General features: G+C 35.6%; 1 long non-coding RNA gene across 1 annotated transcript; it reads right to left on the minus strand.

Annotated features, from left to right (window-relative positions):
• Window positions 1-1,876: 1,876 nt before the first annotated feature.
• On the minus strand, window positions 1,877-4,133 carry LOC113289523. Its single transcript, XR_003331050.1, has 2 exons — window positions 3,947-4,133; window positions 1,877-2,514 (listed from the first exon to the last, which is right to left on the minus strand). It is a non-coding gene; the product is annotated as an uncharacterized LOC113289523 (long non-coding RNA).
• Window positions 4,134-18,158: the final 14,025 nt, after the last annotated feature.

Raw genomic sequence — 18,158 nt, forward strand, 5'->3', positions numbered from 1 at the left:
ATTGACACTTGGGCATTGGTCTTTGGTACCGTCCAAGTATTTATCATATCAATCAGGCTTATAGATTTCTATCTTTTCCTTTTGCTGATTGAATTGAGAAATGGAGATATAACTCTTTGATATCTTTCTTGATAAAGCTCGCTTTATAAGATGGTTCTCTCGGAATAATATTCGAGTTAGTCCATACAGATTGCCGAACGAATTATGGGGTGTGATTGTTATACCCCTGCTTTTTCATAGGATTCTCCAAAATTAGGGTTTTGAATGTACAATAATTCGATAAATGTTTAAAACTTTTATATTGATCCAGAAATCAATATTTTTAATTAAAGTTCGGTCAAGCAACCAACATTTTTAATTGCTTGTATGAGAGCACCCTCATCGGATGACCATCAACTTGGACGATCATCTGATATTTCATTGGACGTCCATCCAATTGACATTCGATCGTTAAATATATATTAATATTTTAATCCTACTATGTCATTCGACAATTCATGACATAGTAATCATGAATGAGTGTTATATGTAACTCATAACTCAACAACATCTAATTTCATGTCGAAAGCTCGACATATCATAATAGGTCCATGATCGAGCAATATCATCGGACACGCTTCAATCTAAATTACCAGAACATTCTCAACTGGTAAAATAATACATCGCAATTCATCAGACTCGATGTTTGTGCATTATTCTGTTCCAGCAGACACCTTACGCTCAATCAATGAGTCTCGGAGCATATCTTCATTATGCTCTACTCATCAAGGCTAAGACTCATGATCTAGTCAAGTCAAAAAATGACCAACTAAATACACGTATGACTTGCAGACTCCACATTCATGAGACATCAATCATGTCACATGAAGGGATATTCATTAGGGTTTTGGTCTGGCAGCCTACAGAACGTGTGTAAATCCAAGATGAAAAATGTGAGTAAATCGTGCAAGAAGTTGAAGGAGTTAGAAAAGTAGTGGATGGACAATCAACTATTTCTCCCACACACGTGGAACTGGTTTATGCACGATTTCCCACTTTCCCACTCTTTCACTCCTGTAACAGACCGGAGGATTTTCCCTTTAACGGGTTGGATAACAACCCGTCCAGCAAGGCCAAATCCCCCGGTACGGCATTCAAAAGATAAATAACAATACCATAATCAAGTAATAACAAATACACGGCCGTCAGCATGCAAAGAAATAAATAGTGACAAAAAAAAATCACTTATCATAGTTCTGCCAAGATCGAATAATAATTCCTTAATACCGTGTTCATAAAAGATGAAATTAAGAAATAAATTTCATATACACATGGTTACTAAAAGAATTTAAAAGGAGCACGTGCAAATCTCGTGTCCAGTAGCACCATAAACAATTCTCAAAAATGTTTGAAATTGAAAGAAAACTATTCGTTCCATCGTTCCATATAAAGACATTTCTTCAAACATTATTCAATATTAGCTATTCTTAATTTAAGCCTTAAATCAAAGATAATGTCTATGAAACTTAACTTAGTGCACAACAAACCACTTGCATAATATGAAATTTAGACTTTAAAAACAAAGAAGTGTATCTATTGTTTTAGAACCAAATAAAATAAAAAACATTCTTAAACTAAAGACACCTTGTTGTGATAGTCAAAAAACGGCTCATGTATATCAATCCAAACTTGGATTACACAAGTTCCTGATTAATACTTAAAGTTTGAAACCATAATAATACAAAAGGCGGAAGTCCAAGGGTTATTATTACATGAATAAATCCATCTAAGACTCACATGCATACAGTAGACCCCAGTATGATTCAGACTCTTAGATCTCGGCATAACCAAGTTTTCCTTCACTTACAGTCTTAGAGAAAGTCATAGCATACATATAATAACAGCAAAATATGTACAAATTTATAAAAAGAATAAGAAAATGGAATGAAATATATGAGTACGTATGCAAAACATAGGTATCCGACAACAAGGGGATTAAAAAGTACTGTTGCAAACACCCAAGATCAGACCCATCGTATACGATACTAGCAAGCTTTCAGTTAAAATCCATATAAAGATCATGTACAAGATCCCAACAGCAAAGTGTACAAAATGACATGGGATCAAGGCAAGCAAACTAAACTATCCAGGTATCCCGTGATATACAACATCATAAGATTAACAAAATACTAACTTTCAAAGCTTTTAGGCTTGCTGTAAGCTCTTTCCGGCTTACTACTGCAACTTCTCTTCATGCCCAGTAGAAGGTTTAACAACAAAAACGTGGTGCCAATGCTAAACATTAATAAATATACAAGAGCAGCAGCTAATTCAAAATGCAGAAATGTAAATCTTGCGAAAATATAAACCATAAAAATATTCAGAGCTGCAAATAAAATTACTCTACTATTTTCATGGCCAGTGCCAACGTCAGGGTAGTCCGATACCAGCCACCGTTATCAAACAAACGATCTTCCGGGTTGCCATCCGTAGATGAGGTGCCAATTAAGTCCCGACGATCCTATAGTAGAGTCTCTAATTTCCGATCAAATTCATTTATTGCAAAGGAAACATCCACAAACTAAGTTATGAAAACTCGTAAATCCATAACCAAAAGCATACGCAAATATAAGTATTGGCAGCAATCGCGTAAGAACTTAGCAAGAGAATGAGAATCACTTACCACAAAGTAAGATATTAAATTCATGATAAAATAAAAAGAATTCGAACAGATGAAAATGAGACGTCTACCAACCAGTATGTGAAACAATCACGTAATTCTCATAGAAATACGAAAGATTCCTATAAAAACAATAGACCAACAAATAGAGATATTGCACTAGCTACAATAAGTAAGTAAAGCTGCAGACAACCATGGGAAAAGGGTTTGTTTCAAGTCTACAAAAAATGGAAAAATCTCCAAAAAAAATTTAGTCCCAACTGCCAAAATGAAATCAGCGACGAGAAAAAAAACGAATGGAGATATCGCACTAGCTACAATAAGTAAGTAAAGCTGCATACAAGCATGGGAAAAGGGTTTGTTTCAAGTCTACAAAAAATGGGAAAATATCCAAAACAATTTAGTCCCAACTGCCAAAATGAAATCAGCGACCAGAGAAAAAACAAACGATAAAACCAAATTAATACAGGTTGATCTCCACAACATAGGTAGTTTATGAATTTCACTCATAAGCAAAAATTGATAAAAGGATCTCTTTAGTACCATCCAAAGTAAATTAAATTGAGGCCACAAGCTGGTGAAGATATAAATAAACCACTATGAAAATGAGACAACTTTTCGTTTATAAAAAAAAAACAAAGCTTATTAATCTTATCAAAATCAAATACAAAATTTTGATTTCATTTCAATACGAACAGACCAAAAAGTATATCATTGGACTTAAAGGAAATGTGGACTAAAAACTAAGATGGGAAATCAAATTAAAATAAGTAAACACCTGGCTGTGACCAAGTTAAAACCAAAACTTCATTTTGTTTTTTTTTTCTTAATCAAAACATCCCAACGATTCTAACAACCTCTAGGCTAGTGCCAAAGATCGGGTTTCGTTGCATGTACCAAAACAAAACCCATTAACTCATTTTCACAAACAGGTAATAGGCAGATTTTAGAGAACCAAACTTAACACTGGATTGAAAACAAAAATCGAAAATTTAATGGCTACAAACCCTGCATATTCTTTAAAAATAAATTAATAAAAATTGGAAAGCATTTATAGATCACGTTGTGGAGATTTAATCATATCAAATGCATAATTTCATCAAACAACATGAATAATTTGAATAAATTCACGAACGAATTTTTTTAAACAAAGATAGAAATTAAAAGCACATCAAATACCAATTTTCTGATTTGCATTTACCGTCTTAAACATGGAGCATCAATCACGTTCAGTACAATAAACCGAAGGAAAACATCAAACGAAATAATTGAGAGAAAACCCCCTACCTTTGCGAGACAGATTCTTCAACCAAAAACATAGGGTGGGTTGAGTTCAAATTCTCCTTTATAAAATCAAAACTTCTTCCCTGCGTGAAATGGTTGGGAAACAATGGTTTTGAAAGAAGAGTTTGTTGGAGATAACAAAGAAAAAGAGTTTTTACCCCTTTTAAAATTGTTTCACAGTATCCAAGACCTAGATAACTTTAGCTGGTCATGTCTGTAACGTGGCACACATCCTAATATAAATAATACTCCCTCAGTCCCACTCCTAAGTGACCTATTTGATTTTAGATTTTGTCCCAATGATAAGTGACCTATATCACTAAACAATGAGATATTCCGGAATTATCCTTTTAGTTAATTATAAATAATATATGAAATATGTATAATTTGATAGGCATGTTTATATTCGTTATGTATGTGTTTTAAAATGCTTTTCAATTGTATGAAATTTGCGAACATCCGTGGAGTATTTTGAGAGATAAACCATTTTTAAATTTCACTAGTTATTATTCATAAGGGTATAATTGTAAAAAATGATTAAAAATACTATTTTCCTTACTTGTCTTAAAAATTGTGCAAATTTCAAATAGGTCACTTAGGAGTGGGACGGAGGGAGTATATTTTTTTTTCTAGAGTTCCCCAAGGTATCTACTAATCATGCATATCAATTGCTGCTAAGGGATGACTACTTAGCTAAACAAACATCCATATAGGTTGGACTAGGGCTCAAAGCCCAAGAAAAGTATTCGTGTCGTTACACCATTACCCATTAAAAAAAGAATTCCGTCCCCGGAATTCAAAACAAATTAAGAGTTAAAAAAAAAGTAAGGAAAGAATTTTGTCTTTACGTAACTCATCTTATTCTTAGTATTTTGGAGTTTAGATCCCAATATGCTTCCCCAAAATTCAAAATAAACAAAAAAGCTATGAACGTTATCTTCGACTAGCTTTAGTGTGAAACAAAATTTTAACGCGAGAACGATAAATTATAAAGTTAGCGTTGATTATGGCATTTTCGGCCTCCCATGTGGATAAAAACACGACCTAAACCATCCTTCGATGCATCGCAGTAAACCTCGTACCCATGTCCAGATTTTGGAGTCGTCAGTACTAGTGATGTTGTAAGTCTGCGCTTCTAGTCCTCGAATGCTTTCTCGCACTCTACTTGATCGCTGTCGTATGCGTCAAAAATAAATTACTTTCTTACTACTCAAAATATATAATATAGCAAGGGCAAGAAAGGATCGTTCCCACAGAGAGGACTAAGGTTTTCAAGTTGTTTCGGTTTCTTATAAATGACAATGGGGAATTTTCTAATTTTTATAAACTAAAAGTAAAATGAAAGCAAAAAAGACAATAAAGCACGCAAATCAAGGATGAGAAAATAGTGGATAAAGGTTTCATCTTCAATTGTAAACAAGTTTTTGAATGTATGAATAGAATTCATATTTAATCTCGCTATCATCAAAAGCCCTAGAATACCTTATTGCAAGAATACTCCGAAAATCTCCTAAGTTCATCAACACACACATTAGAGCTGCGTATGTGAATTCTACCTAAAGAATAACCTAACGCCTTGCACTAATTAAGTTCAATTCCTATGAGCATTAAGTTTCAGAAATAGGCTAATCAATGCAATTGTCATACATTGCGCATGACAATTCGGACAATGGTCAAACTCTACATATGATTACAAGAGTGTATCACTACAAACCGTAATCATATCATGCTACTCGTATTCAAGTTTATCGTATTCAAGTTTATCGCTTGATGATAAACCCTAAAATAACTATAGATATGGATGTATGTTCAATTAATTCTAGACTCAACCAAACAAACAATCAATCATATTGCAATACATCGATCATGCAATTATTATAAACCGATCATGCAATTATTATAAACCGTAGAAACTGAACGATAATATGGAGAGAAACTAATTCATCATATCAAAAAGCATGCTTGCAAAATCCGACTACAACTTTAACCAATAATAAAATTCTAACTCATGTTCATGAAGTTCATAACAAATGAAGTTCATAACAAGAAAAGGGAAGATTTTCCATGTCTAAACCCTAGAAACGAAAGTAGATAAAGGATAAGATAAAAAGCTATGGGTTTCTCCCTTTTATAGCCTCCAACTTGCCAAACGCATGAAAGTATAATATGCAAGTCCAACAGCCTTCATGGGCTAGCATGAAAACACTAGAGCCTAGCCCAGGTCCAACTTAACTATCAGTTCCATGTATCCGTCCGTCTGAAACCTTCTTCCACCAGAAATCAAATCAGTGATGCCACGATCCTAGTTTGTTTGCTGCCAGTTGATTCTCAATCGAGACCAAGAGTGACAGAGCCAATAATCCATACCGGCCATCAAGCCATACTTCCTGGCCATTGCACCATTCAGCTCAAGACAACAACATCAGTTCATCGCAGTTAACAAAACACACAGCCTTTCGCCGTTTCCCTGTAATTTATACATTCATTTAACTCCAACCATTGCCCCTCTTTACGTTCTCTGCAGCTCCATTTATCTCTTCCATACTCCCGTACCATCAGTTCTTCTCTTAAAGCCGATCTCAAAGTCAGCTTCCTCTGCATCATTACAACTCCAATCAGTTCAGTTTCATATGCTCATAACTGCCATTAGCACCAACTCAGTCTTCACACTGCCACTGCAGCTTCATTCTCTCCCTGACTTCATCCAATCTCTGCTCCATAAGTAGCCACCAGTTAGCACCTGCATTCTCATTCCATTCTCATATCTGCAATGACAATACAAGGCCTTCCCTGTAATGCCAACTCTGACTCAATCCATTCTTTCCATAACTCACAAGACTTATGTGCATATCCACCTTCAACAGTTCCACCAACAGCCACATCACACATCCATTTCAGCTCCTTGAAGCAGCAAACAAACACCTGCAATTTGAGCTACATCCACCACCAATGCCTTCGTTGCCAATTTCCTGCAATCTCAAGGTCGCCTCTGTCACTTGCAAACTCAACATCCATTCATACATTCAATCAATCACAACCTGCGACAGTAACTTGTTCTTCTATCAGTTCGATCACCATGTCCTGCATCTCTGCCTCATACCCTTTACTTCATTGCAATATTTCAATGCCACCACCAGTCTGTAACCCATTCTTCTCAATTCAATCCAGCAAACTCAACACCACAAGACCCATTTGTATTCATCTCAGCCAACACAGCTCAAATCACCAAACAACAACAGCAACATTCTTTGTTACTTTCATTCCCTGTAACTTGTACTCCTGCTCATCTTGCCTGCAATTCATCTCCATTTCATTTATCGTCTCTGACAGCATCAATCCCACGAGCTCAACCAATTTTATGTCACGACCCATCAACGGAAGTAGCAGGACCGTCTCTTCTCCCTTGTTCTTATCAACTTCATTTCCTTGAAGTTGTTCTTCACTAAACCCTAAAATTCAATTCGATATTAATTTCATCCCTAAAATCACTCCAAAATCGAATCCGAGTTGAACCCATCTTCTACTCAATCAATCTGAACTTCATCGTCTTCAACTCAACAGCAAATATCATATCCTAACCCTCTTCTGCGAATTCCATCTGATTTCAATCACTGACCTAATCTCTGTCTCAATTTCTCCCTAAATTATCAGCATAAGGAAATGAAACAGCAGCCACATCTTCCCTTCTCATCTTCCATCGAATCTGAACTAAGTAGTTCCTTCCGTCCTCTCTCAAGCCGCAGCCATTTTGGGTTTCAGGTGAAGAAATAAAAAACAATGATTTTGTCATCTCTGAAATTTAGGTTTCTGTAGTAAAATGAAAGTGCATATAATCACTTAGGCGAAGTAGATAAGGGGTACTCAGGATAGACAACACCCACTCATTAGATAAGGGCCAACAAAGATGTCCGCCCCTCGCTTCTCTAGACTAAGCTGCAGTAGTTGTCTCCTACGCTGGCTTGGCTCGACTCCGCTCTGCTCCCAGTAGCAATTGCACATGAGAATTGACGCTTTTTCTCTTCTTCGAATCCTTCCACCAACATCAGCCGCCTCTTACATCTCGGACCCACTTCTTCTCTACAATTTCTCTTCATCACTAAAGCAGTCGTGCTTTTCTGACATATATTTGCATCAATAAAGCCGACATGCTTTTAAGAAAGAAATTAAGAAATAGAAGAAAATAATGAGAAATAGTTCGACTCCAACAACATTTGAACCTTTTTGCCTTTTAAGCGACGTTTCTTCTTCTTTTGTTCCAAATGACTCCAAAGTACCTAAACACTCAAAACCAAACATAAGATACATAATTTACAAGAAAAATTAGCAAAAAAAGCATAAACAATAGATAAATATTAAGGTGTTTTAGACACATATCACTACTTCCCAGTCAAACTTCACTCCTTTATTTTTTAAATGATTAAGTGGAACAACAAATCTTGAGAAGTGAAAAGGAGAGGGTACCCAAATATACCTCAAGCTAAAACTTTTCCTACCTATAAGTCCTTTCTCCGAAAGTGATTGTCTATGGACTGAGTCGAGACAATGCAAATAATCGGTTCACACTTCGTGTCTATGAATACGAGATCGAGACAATACAACAACGAAGTATGTTTACTTGATTAAAAGGTTTGGACTTAACCAAACACAATAAGATTACTTATCAAGTAAATAGGAATCACTTTTGTGTAATTTACTTTAATTATAATAAAACAATTATAATGCGGAAGATAAAAGTAAATGACACAACAAGATTTTGTTAACGAGGAAACCGCAAATGCAGAAAAACCCTGGGACCTTGTCCAGAATTGAATACTCTCATGATTAAGCCGCTACAAAAAATTAAACCAACTTCGTATAGTTGAGACTAAGCAACTAAACCTATAGTTCACCTGGTTCCGTCTGTATTCCCACGCCTCCAACTTATGAATAAGTCATGTGCTTGGAACAATTCCTTTGGTTCGTATTCCAAACAGTAAAGGAACAACAAATCTGTTTGGTATCAACTCTCTTCAACCAAGTGATGTGAGTTCGACAAAGGCTCTTCTGTTTATCTCAATAAACTCCTTTGTCAGGTTCTTAGATCTATATTATTCTCCACTACCAAAGGTAATTGTTAAGATATTGCAATCAATACTTTTAATCACAAAGAATTGTATTGATGCCGATCTACACAACTAATCAATCCAATCTACCACAAGGATAAACCGATTATAGTTGGATCCTCTTATACCGAAACAAGTATTGTGCACACCAAATATTATGAACCCCAAATCAGAAATCTTCAATATCTTCTTTGTCTTCAAATCTTCTTAGATCTTCAATAAACACCTGCGCACAACAACTTGAATCTCTTGTGATCAATCACGCACAAAACAGAGTCTGTTAACAATGGATTATCACAAGATCGTCTTTAGAACTAAAAATAGTCTAAAGATCCCTGTCGAAACTTCGATCTAGTTTGAGTGAATCTTATATCAGAAGAGAAGATTCTCAAGCATAAAAAAATTAGTTGCAATCAAAGTTCAACCACCGTTAGTCAATCAAATCAACCGAAAACACAAGATAAACCGCAATTATCTAGTTTCCCAGCAATGATACTAATAGAGCTTCTCAATCCCAAAGAAGACTTTAAACTGAGCGGCCGTAAGAGATTTCGCCTAATTAGGTTACTCTCCTCTCCGAATAGGCGGCTACACCAGTAACAACACAACCGAGGAAGTTTGCTGTCACGAAGGATTAGTTTGATAGAAATGCAAACTTCAAGTATTTATAGACAAGGAAGTTTGGATACCAAGGAATTTCCAAAACCGAAAATATTCTCAATATATGCAATATATTCCAAATTCAGTTTCCATAATTCCTGGAAATGCTCTGTCCAAAATATTGACCGAAAATCTCTTTGGAAAATCTTTAACTAGTAAATTCACATTACTAATTCTTATTTGCCTAAAATAAAATTAACAACCTTATATAAAAGATTCTTAACTTATTTATATTTCGATCCTGGGATTTTCTTCCTTTAGCTATTAAGGAATAACTTTGAACAATAAAAGATAAACATTATTATACATGTTCAAAGTATATCGACATCCTTTATTTGTAAGTCCTCATTCATACTTACAACCTTGAAACCGATTTTCCACACTTCCAAACAAGTTTAGAATTGGTTCATCTGACTTTCAAGAACTATGTGATTGATCAAGAACACTCAATCACAAATCATGGGTTTAACGGTTCTACCAAAACAAGTTTCGGTTCTACCTCCATGTGAGTACTGTGCGTAGTCACACTAGATTTCCAAAATTCGGTTGACTAGGTACTAGGATCGGTTCCCCACATATATATGGTATCTAACTTATATGTGTTGCACATGTCCATAGGATCGGTTCCTCTTTGCCTAAAGACGTGTTTCACATGTCCATAGGATCGGTTCCCCTTTCTGATAAAAACTTATTGCATCTCATACAAGGATTGATTCCCCTTTGTGATATTTTGCACCTCTTACTAGGATTGGTTCCCCTTTACCCAGATTCGGTCATACACAAATCACAAACTCGATCATACCATCTCAGGTGATGACTTAAGATCGGTTTCATTAATAAAAGTCATACCAATACATAAGTCAGGCCTTTGTGAATAGTTTTACCAAGAACAAAAACAAGTCATGAATGGTTATACTAATTCACACATATTGGTTGTTCACAAAATATGCAATGAATAACAATACCAATAACGCCTGGCAATTTCCTTTTCGATTCATAAACAAGTTTATGAAATTACTTCCTTAAAACATTGTTTCCTGGGATGAAATCCTCACCTCATACCGATACATAATCACAATAGAATTTAAACGATTATGTCGATGTCTTATCTACAAAGTTTAATGGTTAAGCAATAAACTTCATATTGTATTCCTTAATACTATGTCTATCTATAGTGTTCATGCTTCACAATTTTGTTTTCAATATGCACGACTTGAAAGATACCTTAGGGAATGAAATAGTTCAGGTCAAATATCACTAACCTCAAGTGGAAGGATGATGTTGTCGTTGTAGCTTCCTACTTCTTCACTTCTTCAAGTATTTGAAATACTTGTAATGTCTCATATCCTAATACATTCAAGCTAACCTATACGAAGTTGACTCTAGTACATAATCAAGCGACTCTTAAAATGAGTTTTGATTCACTAATATATGACAACCAAACTTGACATACCAACGCTTGGTGGGTTCAACCGAGCTATGCTCTAACAATCTCCCCCTTTGTCAATTTTAGTGAAATAAATCTTACAATCATATGGATAAACAAATTATAAGAATTCATTACACATACGCTTGATTCCCGAATTCAACAACACAATAACCTGTATACATTTAATCCTTAAATGTCGCTGTTGACATTATAATAACAAAGCTAATACTCCTCCTAAAGGTGATATAGGTAGATCTTATCAATCCGCACGTCTTTGTTATACCAATTAATATAATATGCTACTCCCCTTTAGTCTATGCTTTCACTCTTTCGTTTGTAAACGTTTAAGCATAATTGTCCTTTCCCTTAGTGATACCAATCAATATAAAATCAATGCCAGTATCACTTGTTTACTCCATATATTTCTCCCCTTTTTGTCACTAAATGACAAAGAAACGAAAAAATAAAGGACAAACCGAAAATAATCTTACAAATCTCAAAATAGACTTGCAACCTATAGAGTTAAGCACGAGGGTTCCACAGACCATTTTTGATAACCAATATCAAAACCAAAACTACAAAGTAATTTGTTTTGATATGTTATCAAGGAAATAATCGCCCGAAGCAATTTTCCCAATATAGTTTAGCAAACCAAAAATCAACTAGACACCTTAGTTCTTTTGCTAAACCGATTGTACAAATACAACCGCTTCGTTCGGTAAGACCAACATAAAGATAACTCTATTTTTCTCATCGGGCTCTAATTATCCATATAACTTAGACCTTTCACTTTTAAACAGGACAAATACTAGGTTAGTTAACTAGTATTTCTTGTTAAGGCCTTCGATTAGACTTGAATAACTGAAACCTCCACTTTGATAAGTCTAACTAAGATAAACTTAGTTTCTCTAACCCGGAATCGAATTGGACTAAACAATTCATCACGTAAACCTTTTCTATCGTTAAGCCATAAATAATTCATACAAACCAAAATAAATCAACTTGCACAATTATTCACCTCAACTGGAAGCAATTGAAACAACATAGACATTAAAGCACCGCAATTGCACCAAAATTTTGTAAGCCTAAATAATTGATACCACACAATAAAGCAAGATAACAATAGTTTTTCTTAACCGGAACCAATTGAATCACACATACATCCGTACACACATAATGAAATAAAACATCAATTGTACCGAAATTTTGTTAAGCAAAAGCAAAATATATATGAAATAAAAATCAGGCTTTTCTTAAACATGTGTAGATGGGGGAAAACGATTTGCTGGTTTTTTTCGGGATTGAGGAGACGACCGTGCGGAGGAGACTCCTTGAACCGAGCGAAATTTTTAACCTCACACAGATGCACTGTAAGAAGGGAGTGCTTTAAATTCGAGAGATCAATCTGTAAGACTCCGGCCTAAACCAAGACAATGGCCGTTCCAGAGTCAATTCGCTCACAAGAGAGGATGGGATGATCTGTAGGAGGGAAGCTGAGAAATATGTGAGATCAATGGTGATCGAGAGTGTAGGAGTGTTGTGTATTCTGCGTAAGAAAGTTTTGAATGATTGAATTTTACTCAGTTGAGAGTGATTGCTCAGACGATGAGTTCGTGTAGACGAAAGATTGTCTGTTTGAACTTGTTGAGAAATTCTTGGCTAGCCGAGTGTTGTCCCTTTCAATCATGATTCAGAGGCCTTTTATATTGCTGAATTGAAAACACCATGATCCCATGAAGTGTGACAGTTGATGGAGTCAAAGAGTGGGGAAGTGAAAATCGTGTTGAAACCAGTTGCTCATCGTGCGAAGACTTGGTTAACTTTCCACCCACTACTTTGCTAACTCCGCCAACTGATTGCACGACTTGCCCACATTCTCATTGTGTGTATGAACACACGTGCCGTAGACCGCCATACCAAAACCCTAGCTAATATCCCCCCATTCTGGAGTCAGTTGCTGACTTTATGGGACGATGAGTCCTTGTGTTGCTGAGTTGAACGTGACTTTGCAAATATTCTGATACTCATGAATTGAACATGTCTGTTGAGACAGAGGTATAATTATGTTGATTGTTAAGGTGAGCAAATGTTGCTCGTTTGATAAACTGTTGAACATTAAAAGTCAGTATTCATGGACTGAGCAAGTATTTCTCATATGATGACTTATTGAATATTGATAGTCGAACCAATATTCATGGACTGAGCAAATGTTGCTCATCTGAGCAAATATTGATAGTTGAACCAATATTCATGAACTGAGCAAATGTTGCTCGTTTGAGCAAATATTGATAGTTGAACCAATATTCATGGACTGGACAAATGTTGATCATCTGAGAAAATATTGATAGTTGAACCAATATTCATGGTCTGAGCAAATATTGCTCGTATGAGCAAATGTTTCTTATATGAGCAAATGTTGCTCGCATGAGTTATTGAATATTGACAGTTGAGCCAATATTCATGATTTGAACAAATATTGCTCGTATGAGCAAATGTTGCTCGTTTAATGAATTGTTAACATCGTCGAATATTGATAGTTGAACCAATATTCTTTTAATTGAGCAAATATTGCTCGTTTGAGCAAACGTCAATTTAAGATGTTGATATCTGAGCCGAGCATAATTTTTAAAGTGTTGATCACGGGATCAACGTAAAATTATTAGTGTTTGAATCTGCTTAAAATTATGTTTTGCAGAGCTCTGGATTCGAAACCCTAATTTTGATCAATTGCCGAATTGATGATTTATTGAAAATCATTCATGAAAATGAAGTAGGGACCGGATACAGGGGATAATGAACCGACCATATAGCGCCCATATGCTCAAGTGAGCAAAATACCAAAGTCTCTTGAAGATAGGTTGGTGAAAGGATGATTAAATGCTGGTTTAATCATTTTTCAAATAGTGCTCGTGTGAGCGTCAGGTAGTAGAACCTGATTATGGAGAGATGAGGGACCGACCAAGGGATCTTGAGATCGTCCCTTGGTGGTCATGGGACTAGCTGATGGTCGTTTTAACAAACTCCCAGCTGTTTGGGAAGAGTTTGGACCCAGTATGAGCAATTTAGCAAATTAGGTCAAAATTATTAAAACACGTGGGACCGTCTATTTGCAAGCCTCAGGGCAGGCCTTCGTCGGTCAAGTAGATATGCCCGTATCACCATAATGTCCGTGTCTCAGTCCTGAGAGTTTCGATATTTTCCGGTGTGCGTTTGAGCAACATTTTGAGAAAATATGAAGAAATCAGGGATTTTGCTGAAATCGTGAAACTTCATGAGATGAAGGAATAAAATTATAAAATAATGAAGGAATCATGAGGTGCGGGACCGGCTAGGCCAAGGCATGGCCGTCCGGCAAAGGAGCCGGTCCCAAGGCATTTTTTCCTAATTTATAATATTTTCATGATTTTAGGGAAATATCAAAAAATCAAGAAGTTTGTTGAAACCAAGAAATTTGTTGAAATTAAAGAGTTTCCATGAGATGATGGAATCATAAATAATAATAATAATGATAAAATAAGGGGCGTGTGGGACCCACTAGGCGTGACCTACCGGCTATGGCCCGGTCCCACGGGTTTCCCTAATTTTATATTTTTCATGAACTTGAGTGAAATTTCATGAATCCAAGGAGTTTGCTGAAACTAGGGAATTTCCTTGAAGTGAAAGAGTTTCCATGGGATGAGGAAACAAATAATATTGAAATAATAAGACATGGGCGTGTGGGACCGGCCATGGCTATAGCATGGCCGGCCGAGAGTCCGAGTCCCGTGCGTTTTCTCCCTAATTTATAATATTTCATGAATTGAGGGAAATATCATGAAATCAGGGAATTTTCATGTGATGAGGGAAATAATAAGATAATAAGGAGTCATGAGGTATGGGACCGGCCACGGATAGGGCATGGCCGACTAATAGACCTGGTCTCGCGACACCTTTCCTAAATTTTATTATTTCTTTGATAGGAGGAAACACCATGAAACTGGGTAGTTTCATTGAGACGAAGGAGATTTACTCAAATGAAGGGATTTTCATGAGGTCACGAAAAATAATAAAAATATGATAAAATATAAAATTGGACTGGGCCCAGTCCCCAGGGCCTTGATTAATATTTTATTATTTATTATTTTCTTCCTACTTTGTATAGGTTCATCGTTCCTTCGTATTTTGGAATGCTCATTTGCGCATTCAGGTGCTCGTTCGTGCATTATTGCTGAGTACACTAACACAATTTTGGTCAGGGCTTACTGGATAGCTGCTCAGATGCCCGCACGTTGAATATTTATCACTAACCCATGGAATTCTGCTGGGAAAAACCACAAATTGAAGTGACGAAATATTACTAAGAATCGTAGAATATTGTTGAATATTCAGTTAACGATTATAGATAATTAACTGACGGCTCTATACTAGCAGGCATGCTTTCTAGGAGCATTAATTATCTGAGAATTGAGAAACATGAACTTGTTGAAACGTCATATTTCCTTTATATAGTCAGGGAAAACCTTGTTGTATCCTGAAGACGTTGTCGCTCTATACTAGCAGGCACGCTGTCTAGTCAATCAAATCAACCGAAAACACAAGATAAAACACAATTATCTAGTTTCCCACCAACGGTACTAACAGAGTTTCTCAATCCCAAAGAAGACTTTAAACTGAGCGGCCGTAAGAGATTTCTCCTAATTAGGTTACTCTCTTCTCCGAATAGGCGGCTACACCAGTAACAACACAACCGAGGAGGTTTGCTGTCACGAAGGATTAGTTTGATAGAAATGCAAACTTCAAGTATTTATAGACAAGGAAGTTTGGGCACCAAGAAATTTCCAAACCGAAAATATTCTCAAGATATGCAGTATATTCCAAACTCGGTTTTCATAATTCCTGGAAATGCACTGTCCAAAATATTGACCGAAAATCTCTTTGGAAAGTCTATAACTAGTAAATGCACATTACTAATTCTTATTTTCCTAAAATAAAATTAACAATCTTAAATAAAAGATTCTTAACTTATTTATATTTCGATCCTGGGATTTTCTTCCTTTAGCTATTAAGGAATAATTTTGAACAATAAAAGATAAACATTACTGTACGTGTTCAAAGTATGTCGACATCATTACTTTTTAAGTCCTCATTCATACTTACAACCTTGAAATAGATTTGCCACACTTCCAAACAAGTTTAGAATTGGTTCATCTGACTTTCAAGAACTATGTGATTGATCAAGAACACTCAATCACAAATCATGGGTTTAACGGTTCTACCAAAACAAGTTTCGGTTCTACCTCCATTGAGTAATGTGCATAGTCACACTAGATTTCCAAAATTCGGTTGACTAGGTACTAGGATCGGTTCCACACATATATATGGTATCTAACTTATATGTGTTGCACATGTCCATATGATCGGTTCCCCTTTGCCTAAAAATGTGTTGCACATGTCCATAGGATCGGTTACCCTTTCTGATAAAAACTTGTTGCACTTCATACAGGATCGATTCCCCTTTGTGATGTGTTTCACCTCTTACTAGGATCGGTTCCCCTTTACCCATATTCGGTCATACACAAATCACAAACTCGATCATACCATCTCAGGTGATTACTTAAGATCGGTTTCACTAATAAAAGTCATACCAATATATAAGTCAGGCCTTTGTGAATAATTTTACCAAGAACACAAACAAGTCATGAGCGGTTATACTAATCACACATATTGGTTGTTCACAAGATATGCAATGAATAACAATACCAATAATGCCTGGCGATTTCCTTTTCGATTCATAAACAAGTTTATGAACTTACTTACTTAAAACACATGTAAAACATTGTTTCGTAGGATGAAATCCTCACTTCATACCCATACATAATCACAATAGCATTTAAAAGATTATGTTGATGTCTTATCTACAAAGTTTAATGGTTAAGAAATAAACTTCATATTGTATTCCTTAATACTATGTCTATCTAGAGTGTTCATGCTTCGAAATTTTGTTTTCAATATGCACGACTTGAAAGATACGTTAGGGAATGAAACTGTTCAAGTCAAATATCACTAATCTCAAGTGGAAGGATGATGTTGTCGTTGTAGCTTCTTACTTATTCACTTCTTCAAGTCTTCGTAATACTTGTAGTGTCTCATATCCTAATACTTTCAAGCTAACCTATACGAAGTTGACTCTAGTACATAATCAAGCGACTCTTAAAATGAGTTTTGATTCACTAAAATATGACAACCAAACTTGACATACCAACGCTTGGTGGGTTCAACCAAGATATGCTCTAACAAGAAGTTCTTTACAAACCTTAGGTAGTATCCAGAGCTCGTACTTACTCCTCTTTGCGCACAACTTATGTTATTTTAATGTCTGCAACGCTATTCACAAATGTTCTTTATGTTTTTCCTTGGTCTTGGATAAATTGAGAACGTCATCAAAGAAAACCATTACAAACTGATTCGCAAACTGCAGGAAACTCTGTTCATTAGGTTTATGAATGCTGATGCAGTGTCAATCAATCCAAAAGGCATTACAAGTCCTAGTTAGACAGACTAAATTTTATAAGAAACCTCTTAAACCAATTAGTTCATTTAAATAAAATTGCAAACTTGACTTGGAATCAAATGAATATCTTTTTCAAAATACAATGATTATATTAAAGAGAATTTCTAAGCGCGTGTGAGGTACCGGTTTTCTATATCAAGAAAGTAAACCCAAATAAGTTCATTTTCATTTACTGCAAAGCTAAAGAAAAAAACAAGGGGCTGTACGTTTAATAAATATCAAATGGTTAACCTAATAAAGTGGATAACAAAAGGAAAAAGTAAAAAAAAAACAGACAACAATTAAAACGTGATTTCGGTTATTCTTCAAAGACAAAAGGTATGATGGAAAATTTAATATTAATCAAGAGTGAAAACTGGGTAACCATGGTAGTATTACTGTTAAACCGACGTTACGGCAATATAAACATCAAAGCAAGTACTGTGAAGGAATGAAATCTTTAAAACAAAAAACAAGTAGGTTAGGCTCATGAGT

The sequence above is a fragment of the Papaver somniferum genome, chromosome 6, assembly GCF_003573695.1.
Source record: "Papaver somniferum cultivar HN1 chromosome 6, ASM357369v1, whole genome shotgun sequence".
NCBI lineage: Eukaryota > Viridiplantae > Streptophyta > Magnoliopsida > Ranunculales > Papaveraceae > Papaver > Papaver somniferum.